Below are 10,809 nucleotides of genomic sequence, written 5' to 3' on the forward strand. Positions count from 1 at the left end.
CCCTGCCTTCTGGCCAATTTCTTTCCCTGAAGGAAAACACACTCCTCTTGGTGGCCACATCCATTTGCTGATACCCTCCGTGAACATTCAGCTCTTGCAGAACTACATCTCTGCTGGATCTAATTCCTGCATGATTGCTGCTGCCTGGAATCTCTCCATGCTACATACCATCCAAATAGGACACTACAGTACCACTATTTGCCCAAGCTTTCTTTTCCCTTTGGCCACTGTGTCTTGAATAGACCAAGCACTCTTGTGGGGCCAGCCTCTGGAATCAGGTTAGTTCCTTCCAGCCCAAATCCCATACCCGAAGTGGGGTTTACTCTCCTTCCCTTTTGGCCCAGGGCTGCGGCCTGATCCAGCATGCCTAACTTCACAGCCCATGGAACAGGAATGCAGGCTCCTGAAGATTCTAAGACTGAGGCTGAAGCTAATGGAAGAAGCCTGGGGTGGGGGTGGGGCTCCTCAGTCTATCCAGCTGCATGGAGCATGGGAAGAGGAAACACAGCAGAGGTGAACAGAATGGAAAAGTGGCACACCACTCTTTGCTCCCAAAGGAAACTTGCTGTCGAATACCTTAAATTAGAAGTCTCAGAAAAACGTGTTAGGGATCCCTGTTGCCCTGGCTGGCTTTGGGTGCGGTTCTTTCCAATAGAGGATGATTGGTGGAGTTTTTCAAGCCCTATAATTCTCCTTGTGATAAGGTAGAATTAAAGCTGAAATGTGAGTTCATAAATTGCCTAGTTGGTGAATAATAGAGTCTAAATCTCCTCCAAAAAAGTTAAATACGAAATTATATTAAAATTCATAGCCATCTGCCAACAATGATCTAATTTGAAAATTGAATACATTAATTTTTAATCTTAGGTCAGCTTTCCCACTGCCACCTGTCCCTCTCCTCACCACTTCCCCCATCAGACAGTCAATGTGTGCTTGGAGAACTCGAGACCGTTTTAAATATTAACTGGACCCACACATACCTAGGAAGATGAATCCATACACACGCCTTCTCTTCTTCCACCTATTATTACTAGTATAGTTGGTCATGTATTTCTAAATGTAGTTCTGTTAAAAATAAATACAGAAGTAGAAAGCCAAGGCTGCATTTGAGGAAAAGATACAGTGCCACTGTTTCAGCATCTGTGAGAGCATCTTTCTGTTAAAAGTAGTGGTCACTCATATATACACTACCAAACGTAAGGTAGATAGCTAGTGGGAAGCAGCCGCATAGCACAGGGAGATCAGCTCGGTGCTTTGTGACCGCCTGGAGGGGTGGGATAGGGAGGGTGGGAGGGAGGGAGACGCAAGAGGGAAGAGATATGGGAACATATGTATATGTATAACTGATTCACTTTGTTATAAAGCAGAAACTAACACACCATTGTAAAGCAATTATACACCAATAAAGATGTAAAAAAAAAAAAAAGTAGTGGTCACTGAGTTTGGGGAGAGATCCAGATGCTTCAAGGTTTTGTAGCATGTACTGTTTGACTTCCCTCCACAACTGCTCAGTTTGGGATGTAAAGCAAGTCTATGAGACAGGGTATAGGAATAGACACAGGCATGATAGACTCTGCCCAGTTATCACCAGGAAGCTGACGTGATCAAGCATCCTCCAAGAGCAGGCAGACCAGGGCTGAATCAGCTAAGTCAGGAAGCTGCTATCAGCATTTTGAGAGGCCAGCATACTTCAGGAAAGGAGCTCTTCTGATGGAGACCCTCTGCTGAATGAGCTCTTTTCTGGATGAATTGAACCATGCATATGTTTTAGTGAGGTTTGCTCTCCTCAACATTGGTGTTCTCATCTTCTACGGCAAACCCACTCACGCTTGGGGACAGGTATACCAGGGTTCCATGTACTGGCAATAGCATAGACCCTTATAGAGAGGACTAGGGACAGGGCAATGGATCCTGGCGATATGATAGACCATGTTCAGTGAAAGCAGAAGCCAAAAGATGGTTGCTACTTGTTCCACACCATTCTAAACCTGGATGGTTCACAGTCCAGGCATCCTAAAGGTCCTGGATCCAAAGGGCAGCTAGCAACAGCATAAAGCCAAGAAGGAGAGAACAGGTCCCAGAGGCCCCATCTGTAAATGCTGCCCACCGGTAGTTTTAAAAGCTACTGAATTTGTGTTCACCTGTGTTGGAACCAGTAATGCCCCTGGGACCTTCTGAAGAAACCAGTGTTGGCTGTTTAATAACGTGTGATATGTGACTCAGGAAACCATAGTGATGAGGGTTCAAATATTTACTTTTACGTGGCTCCTAGCAAGAAGCCATAAAAAATGAGCTGGAGCTAGGTTCTTAAATGGAGATAAAAACCTCTGATGGAAGAATGACCTGTTCTGGAAAAATAAAGCTGGTGGTGGGAAACGGGCTATGCCTGTAGGCTGGAGTCTCCTTCTAGTAAGTCATGAGGTCGAGGGCATTCCAGGGCTGAAAACTCAGAATGTCAGCTAAATTTGGCCCCTGCAAAGAGAAATTAGGTCATAAGTGCGACACTTTTGACCAAAGGCACTGTAAAAGAGGAAATTTAAAGTAGTCACTAGTAAAAAAATAAAAAAATTTAAAAAACCATTATTAACATCAGGAAAAACAAAAAGTAATAATGAAAAATAATAGTATACTACAATGCTCTGCTCTCCTTGCATGTGTATGATGTAAAAGCCAAATACTAATTTAACCAAAAATTATAATATATAATATGTAGGGAGAACTAGGGAGGTAAAACAGAGGGGATAGCTGAAAAGAGTGCTAAATCCTTATTTACCAAAACAGGAAGTTAATACATTTAAATTTGTTGAACCAGGGACTTCCCTGGTGGTCCAGTGGCTAAGAATTAGTGCTCCCAATGCCTGGGGCGTGGGTTCGATCTCTGGTCAGGGAGCTAGATCCCACAGGCCGCAACCAGAGATCCCACACGTGACAACAAAGAGCCTGCGTGCCGCAACTAAGACCCTGCACAGCCAAATAGATAAATAAACAAAATAAAATAAAATTGTCGAACCAAAAGAGAATAGCACATGCATATTATTTTAAATATAGTAATGTGTGAATGCCAGAAGAAATAAGACTAGGAGGGGTGGAAAGGAATGAGGAAAGAAACTGCTGAATTTCATTAGTCATTTAAGGGTATTTGATTTTTTAAATTATGTGGATGTGCTCTTTAAAACAATTTTTAAGTGGTCTTTCTCCAAAGGACAAGACAGAACAGAACATCTTTGCAGTCAAAAGTATGTTGAAAAGCAAATCACTTCAAGCTCCAAATGCAGTTGATAAAACAGGAAAGAGTTAGTAAGTGAGAGTAAGGCCTATGGCACTCTTCACAGTTTGATAACAGTTAAGTTTAATAATAAGAGGACTTAATTTGTACCTAGATCTTACATGATTTTAAACCTTGTTATTGCTTATCTATTATAATATTTATGATAGAATTTTTTTTCTTTTTTTGGCTGCTTTGGGTCTTCGGTGCTGCACATGGGCTTCCTCTAGTTGTGGTGAGTGGGAGCTAATCTTCCTTGTGGTGCACGGGCTTCTCATTGTGGTGGCTTCTCTTGTTGCAGAGCATGGGCTCTAGGCACGCAGGCTTCAGTAGTTGCAGCACACAGGCTCAGTAGTTGCGGCACACAGGCTCAATAGTTGTTACTTGCAGGCTCTAGAGTGCAGACTCAGTAGTTGTGGCACACGAGCTTAGTTGCTCTGCGGCATGTGGGATCTTCCCGGACCAGGGATCGAACCTGTGTCCCCGGCGTTGGCAGGTGGATTCTTAACAACTGTGCCACCACGGAAGTCCTATGATAGAATTAATTAAAACTTCCTTTAAAAAGAGGTAGTTTGGGGACAGGAACATACTGAGTGGATCATGTTCTGTATACCTACTTCTTTATCCACACAGGAAGAACTCCTAACTAGTGGGTCTGCACATCCATAAACATCATTGTTATTCATCAAGTACCAGCTACCTGAAGAGCAAGCATATTGACTAGGAGGAATTAATCACCTTCTGCAAGACTTGAGACTATGACTGTCATGGATTTAAGCTGTTTCTTTATTCCTAGCACTATTTCAGAAATGCTAACTGTAAAGGAATCTGCCCAAATATATCTTGGTGGCAGGTAACACCACTGAAGTAAAAACGCTGTCGAACGGATAACCAGTGTTGAGTGAACCTTCACCCTTTAACGCAGGGTGTCAACCTCAGTACTATTAACATTTTGGGTCAGATAGCTCTTTGTCGTAGGGGTCTAAACTATGCACTGCAGGATGTTTAGCAGCATCCCTGGCCTCACACACCAGATGCCAGCAGCATCCATCCTCCCCAGTTGTGACAACCAAAAAGCGTCTCCTGTAGCTCATCAAAGATTTAGGCTTAGTCTATATTATTAACTCTGCAGCAAAGAACATCTAAACAGTGATTAAAATTTATTATACCACTCTGCATCTGATAACTGAGACATGTGAAGTGAGAAGAGGTTCTCCCTAAAGTATAATTAGGTTATGTAAATTACCTAAGTATTTTTAAATCTGGAATAAAACTGAAAATGAAAAGAATCCCATCATGACATCCTGACACACTGGTTAGATCTTTCTCCAGGGAGGGGAATCTTTCTCCCAATATCTTCATAATCTCTGCTTCAATTGAGTTTGCTTCAGCTTTCAAAAAACCTGGGGCAGAACCCATCAGGGTTTTCAGTGAGCAAAAGGCACTCCAGTGAGGATTCCCTGGCCAGAATGAGGAGGACTGGATCTGGGACATAAATAGCTGCTTCATCATCAAAGCCTCCTGCCCAAGAGAAGGCTTTCATGAGAACTCGGGCTCATTGTGTGAAAATTCAGATGACTGAACTATAATTAGCTTGATTAGTCAACATTTTAATTCATAGGTTTCTGGCTTTGATGTGCTCCTTTCTCACAGAATTAAAGCTAATAATTCTGCAATCGTAATTGGGAGCTGAGTGCCAGCTTGAAGCTTGGGGAGCTCCCTTGCTTCCTTGGCAAGCCCTGCTTCCAAGACTGCTGCTTCTTGGCCATGAATGAACCTGACCCAGGCACCTCTGCCTTGCTTCAGAGGACATTCCCTGAACACCTCCTCTCTGTGTGTGAAGATCTCTAGCATTTAGGTTCTACATTTGCAGTGGTTGACATTAAACCGTCATGTCAGTGCCTCCAAAGCCTCCACACATAATAGGAAGATGACTTTTTTGGGATGTTGCTAAACAAACAATGGAGCAGAGGACTGGCTGGTTGTCTAGACAATAACCATCCTTCCTGCTTCAGGAATAAAATCTGACTGAAACAACCAACTGTGGTGATTGTCTTCTTCTTGGTCAAACATAAGCATATAAGATCATTCTGGTCAATGAGATATGATGATAAGTCTGCTGAGGGAATTCTCAGAAAGATTTCCTTGCATAAAAAGGCATATGAAGAGACAGTCCTCTTCTGCTATTGGATGCTGTTGTGTTTCCATGTGACACCTAGAACTGTGCCCACCACCTTAAAATCATGAGGAAGACTGTTTGCGGACAAGGCAGACAGGCTGGGGCTTCAGAACAGAGAAATGGAAGAATGTGTGGCCTCTCTGACATTGTTGAGCTATGGATCAGCCATCCCTGAAGCTACCTCTGGATTTCTTAAGTAGATGATAAATCTTCCTTATTGGTGCTAATCTCCTGGGACTAAGCTCTGGTTCCAAGTCCAATCCAGTTTGCTCAAGAGAGGACTGATTCTGGTAAAGGTTTGGAAAGTGTTGTAGACTGGATTTAATTTTCTGGAGACACTGCAGGACATGGATGGGGAAGGGTGGGGGTTTCTTCTGCCCAGGATCCTATCCGGGCACTGCCTCTCCTTATATGTCCATGTCCAAGAAGATGAATATGGCTTCCCTGGTGGCGCAGTGGTTGAGAGTCCGCCTGCCAATGCAGGGGACACGGGTTCGTGCCCCGGTTCGGGAAGATCCCACATGCCGCAGAGCGGCTGGGCCCGTGAGCCATGGCCGCTGAGCCTGCGCGTCTGGAGCCTGTGCTCCACAACGGGAGAGGCCACAACAGTGAGAGGCCCGCGTACCGCAAAAAAAAAAAAAAACATGAATAAATCCCATTCCTTCCTTCCCTTGTAAAACAGGAATAATAAGGGCCAGTGGACCATACAAATGCAGAGACGAATGTCAGCATCTGACTGCTGGGAGCTCCCAGGGCTGCGAGGTCAGACAGACTAGAGGTCATTCTTGCACTGACTCCAGTGTTTCCCCTTGGCTCCCCATCTTTTCTCCAACTCCCATCAGCCTCGTGCATCTAATGGTTACTGAAGACGGAAGTTTCTTCACATTTCCTGAGGCACTGTGAAGAACCGATAAATGAGCTAATCTCTGCACACCATACACCCCGAGAGCTCTCGGGTAGCAAGCTTGCTGCCACTGCACGCTGACAAACTTGGAGTGGAAGGCGGAGATCCAGGAGAGACCCACGGAAGCCGAGGCAGGAAGATATGTCGACATGAAGAGCGTCATCCCACGGGGCCAAATGCGGCTGAGAGCCAAGCACGATGGTAAGCTGACCATTAGCTGAAGCAATGCGGAGCTTACTGGATGACCATGGGAAGAGAGGTTTGGGGGAGCGGTAGGGAGTGCAATGCCAATGGATTGTGCCGAAGAGAGAATAGGAGGGGAAGAAGTATCTACAGACAGCTCTTTGAACTTTTGCTGTGAATGGAATCAGAGAAATGGAATCGGATATGAAATCAGAGGAGAGTTTCAGATAGGAGATATTAGAGCATCTTTATATATCTATGGGAACAGTCCTTTAGAGACAGAGAAATTGACAGTGCAGGAGAGAGAAGTGATATTTACAGAAGGGAAGCTTTTGGGAAGGGGAGAAGAAGAAGGTTCTTCATTCTCTTAGTGTGAGATCTTTCTAGTAACTTTATTTGCTCTGGTCTTCTGATGGACATCTGCTCTGTGTGTTCTTAAGTAACAGTCTTATCCAGGACAGAGCCAAGAGGTACTGATTGGAAGGGTTCCATGCTCTGAGTCTCCTTTGGGATTCCATACTTCTCCCAGGATCCCAGCTATGGCAATCTGCTTCACACAGTTCGCTTCCTGATTTCCCACTGCATCATTCCCAAGGGCTGGGGAAGATGAATCTGACCTGAATTTCTCAAAGGTCGAAAAATTCATTCCTGAGCTCCCTCAACAATATAACCTTTAATGTGGGCCAGACATTACATTTATCGAGTAATTTACCGTTACGAACACACCTTATAGATGGGGAAACTGAGGCATGGAAATGTTAAATGACCTGCCAGAGGTCATACACGTGGTAAGGGGAGGAGCTGGGACTTGAACCCAGGCAGTACAGCAATGGGAGCCCCTCTCCTTATCTTCCCCACACATTCTGCTTCCTCCCTTTAGCTCTTCTGCCAGAAGGCCTAGTATTCCTTAAACCAACAGAACTGCTTGTGGTCTGTCTTGACTCAGGAAGCCCATAGTTTTGGGGGTAACCTCCCTCTGCAGGGCCACACACACACACACACACACACACACACACACACACACAAACATTCTGAAGCCTTTCAAATGACAGGTCTTGATTCACCTGCAACTGTCCTATACCCATGAGGAATGCTGCCCACAAAGGGACAGGGGCCTCTGAGCTGCTGCTTTCCTGACTTCCTATTTATATCAGGCCAGACCTGGGCAGGAAACAGATGGCAACTCAAATTGGGTAATTTGAGGAGAGTGTTGAATAAAGGGGCTATTTACAAAGGTGTGGGCAGGATGTAGGGAAACCACAGAGGTAGCGCAATAAGTAACAGCTACTTGACCACCCCTAGGCCTGAAGTGGGGAGCGGAGATGCGGTCACCAGAACCTGGAGAGAGTGCCCTGTGTGCTTAGAGCCACCTGATAAGAGCTCTGGCCATGCGTCAAGGGACACAGCCCTCCTACAGGTGCTTCCCCCTCCCTCTGCCCTCCTGCCTGAGATACCCACTGGTAAACCCAACTAGAAGCCTAAGGGTAAGGGAGCCCATTGATATGGTTTGCAGCACAGAGCAGGGTGGAGAATGGTGGAGAGTGACCTAAGAGGGCAAACAGAAGTTTCTAGCATACTATGTAGAGAGATGGTAAAGAGAATGGCTCTGGAGCCAGACTGCGTGGGTTCTAGTGCCAGCTGCCTGTTACTTACCGTGTGACTGTGAGCAAGTTACTTCTCCTCTCCAGGCATCAGTATCCTCAACCATAAAGGGGGGATAACACCAGCCTCACAGACTTGTAGTGAGGGCTAATGCTTAGTTCATCTCTTTTAGAGGTAACATAGGTAAAGCACTTAGCATACAGTAGGCACTCACTAAATGCTGGTTTCTTTCTTCTCTCACCTCCTTCAGGTAAATGCGTGGGGATGCGATCCTATACTTGGTATGTGGCATTATTATATACAATCCATAAATATTGCTTGATTGATGATGGAAGGGCCCTTTTCTTCCTTGGAGGTCTCAGAACATCCTGCAAGTGACACGTCCACTTGGTCCTTGGAAGCTGCAGCAGTTACCGTGGCTTACAAAGTTCTTGCTTCCTATATGGGAAAGGAATCTGAAAAAGAATGGATATATGTATATTTATAACTGAATCATTTTGCTGTATACCTGAAACTAACACAACATTGTAAATCCACTATACTCCAATGTAAAGTAAACATTAAAATAAATTAATTAAAATGCATACAAAATCTTAAAAACAAAAGTTCTTCCTGACATGATTCTGTCTCCATTCCTGAATTGTTAGAAAGTTACCAGGGCATTTGCCCTATAATGTATTAAGTTGTACATTTGTTTTATGCTGTTGTCTGTATTTGTTTTATAAACAATTAAAAAGTTTTTTAAAATCTTTTAACATTTTTATATAACTGTAAAAAATTTAAAATTTTCATTGTTTGCTTTCTCTTCATTTGCTCCTCCCTGTGATTAGGATGGATCTGAATTATCACCAAATTCTTAACAAAAGGCATTTAAAAAGGTGATTTTACTGGTGATAAGTGGACCTGGGGCCACTTATGTCTTCCTAGTCACAGATTTCTTCCTATCCACAAGTGTGAGAAACTGAAGCTGGATCTAAATGCTTGCCCTGGATGTATACCGGGAGGTTTACGTGATTCTTGTTGACTGGCTCCAAATCCCTGACCTTAGATGCCCTGTTTGACCCTGAGCAAGCAGCTTCCCGCTTCTCCCTCTCTCGGCCTCCTTAGAACCTCCAAGTGCCTGGAGTGGGGGGCTCCCGTTCTCCACCGAGCATCTCTGCCTTTGTTGCCAGGCCCTGTCCCCAGCACCACCCTCAAGTAGACGCCAAAGCGGAGGAATGTTTTTCCAAGCCATTTACCTGGCATTCTCCCTTTCTATTGTTCTGTCTCTTTCAATTCTTCTTTCATTATGCGCTTTCAAACCGGAACAAAAAACTCCCTATGACTATAAACTCTACTAGACTTGAAGTTCCACAGTGGCAGGAACCATGTTTTTTCATGTCTTTATAACCTATATAGCCTGTCTGAGTAGTTGACACAGATTAGGAGCTCAAGAAATGGTTGTTGAATGGAACCGAATTGAATTTTCCTTCCCTTCCTGGCTGCATGAAAACTATCTATTTCTCCAGGCCAGCGTGATTACTCTGCTGGATTGCATACTGCTTGAGGGAGAGGGACTTTGCCCTCTCTGGTAGTTGGTTTTCATGCGGCAGCAGCAGCAGCAGGAGTGTGTAAAAGGATGAGTGAGATAGGAGGTGGTTGGGGAAAACAGGTACTTAAGAAACTTGGAGGCCCGTTTATTTTTTACATTACTCTATAGATTTTCTTTCTTTCCCTTAGCATAAGATGCATCTACTCTCTTCTTGTAAGGGATTAAGGAATTCTATTGATTTATTTTACCTCTTGTACAGTCACAGACAAACTCCCAGCTCCTTCCGTCCCCTACCCACCAAAGCTGGTACGGAAAGAGCAGAGATCCCAGGGCTTCTGAAGGTCTTACTTTTGCAAAACATACACAGAACTTGGACATGAGCTAGGCCATTCAGCTCCTCTGTGCCTCACCATTCCTCACCAGTAGCTGGGTAGCGTAGAAGTAATAAATAAGGAGTAATAAGTGATGCTTGTTGTTGTTAGGATGAAAAGCTCCAGCCCATGAAACTTGTGATTTATAGCAATGAGATATTCAGATCCAATTTCTGGGTGAAGGCAACTGAAATAGGAGCCTCCCAGTCCCTGAGCTTCAAGGCGTCTCCCCACAATGTATCAGGACACAAATTGACCAAATCAGCCGTTTTCCTTATTTCTCCAAGTTCCAAAGTCCAAATGTTTTCCTGCTGAGTAGTTATTTTACAAGGAGGAAGGGGAAGTAAAAAGGCAGACTCTGCCTGAGGGCTCTCAGCTGGCTTTGGCGATGACTCCCCTCTGTCCCTAGTTAACGCCACCCTGGTTCGGCTCCAAAACTACAGTGACCCCAAAACAAGTCCATACCACAGACCAACGTGCTGCTTTCCCATCTCCTAAGGATGAAATTCCAAGTTTTTGCAAATAAATACTCCCCGCAGCAAAATCTCACTGTCAAGAAGGACATCATCCTTGTCCCGACGCCCACAAGAAGGGCCTTTTGCCAAAATGAATGGGAAATCATTGGCCCAATTAACATCCTGTGATCTTAGATCTAAAAATGACCCGGAGCCGGGTAAACAAGGTGACGTAAGCGGCTGGGCAGGGAGTAGCTCTCTACTGCCACCTGGAGGACAGCGTCCTCAATGGCGCGGAGGCTCCGTGCTGCGGGAAAGT

The 10,809-nt window shown here is 44.6% G+C and overlaps 1 long non-coding RNA gene across 1 annotated transcript; it reads left to right on the forward strand.

Moving 5' to 3' along the window:
- Window positions 1–6,410: 6,410 nt before the first annotated feature.
- Window positions 6,411–8,884, forward strand: LOC141276395 (uncharacterized). Its single transcript, XR_012325893.1, has 3 exons — window positions 6,411–6,549; window positions 7,834–7,948; window positions 8,489–8,884. It is a non-coding gene; the product is annotated as an uncharacterized lncRNA (long non-coding RNA).
- Window positions 8,885–10,809: the final 1,925 nt, after the last annotated feature.

Source organism: Tursiops truncatus, chromosome 14 (assembly GCF_011762595.2).
Source record: "Tursiops truncatus isolate mTurTru1 chromosome 14, mTurTru1.mat.Y, whole genome shotgun sequence".
Taxonomy (NCBI): domain Eukaryota; kingdom Metazoa; phylum Chordata; class Mammalia; order Artiodactyla; family Delphinidae; genus Tursiops; species Tursiops truncatus.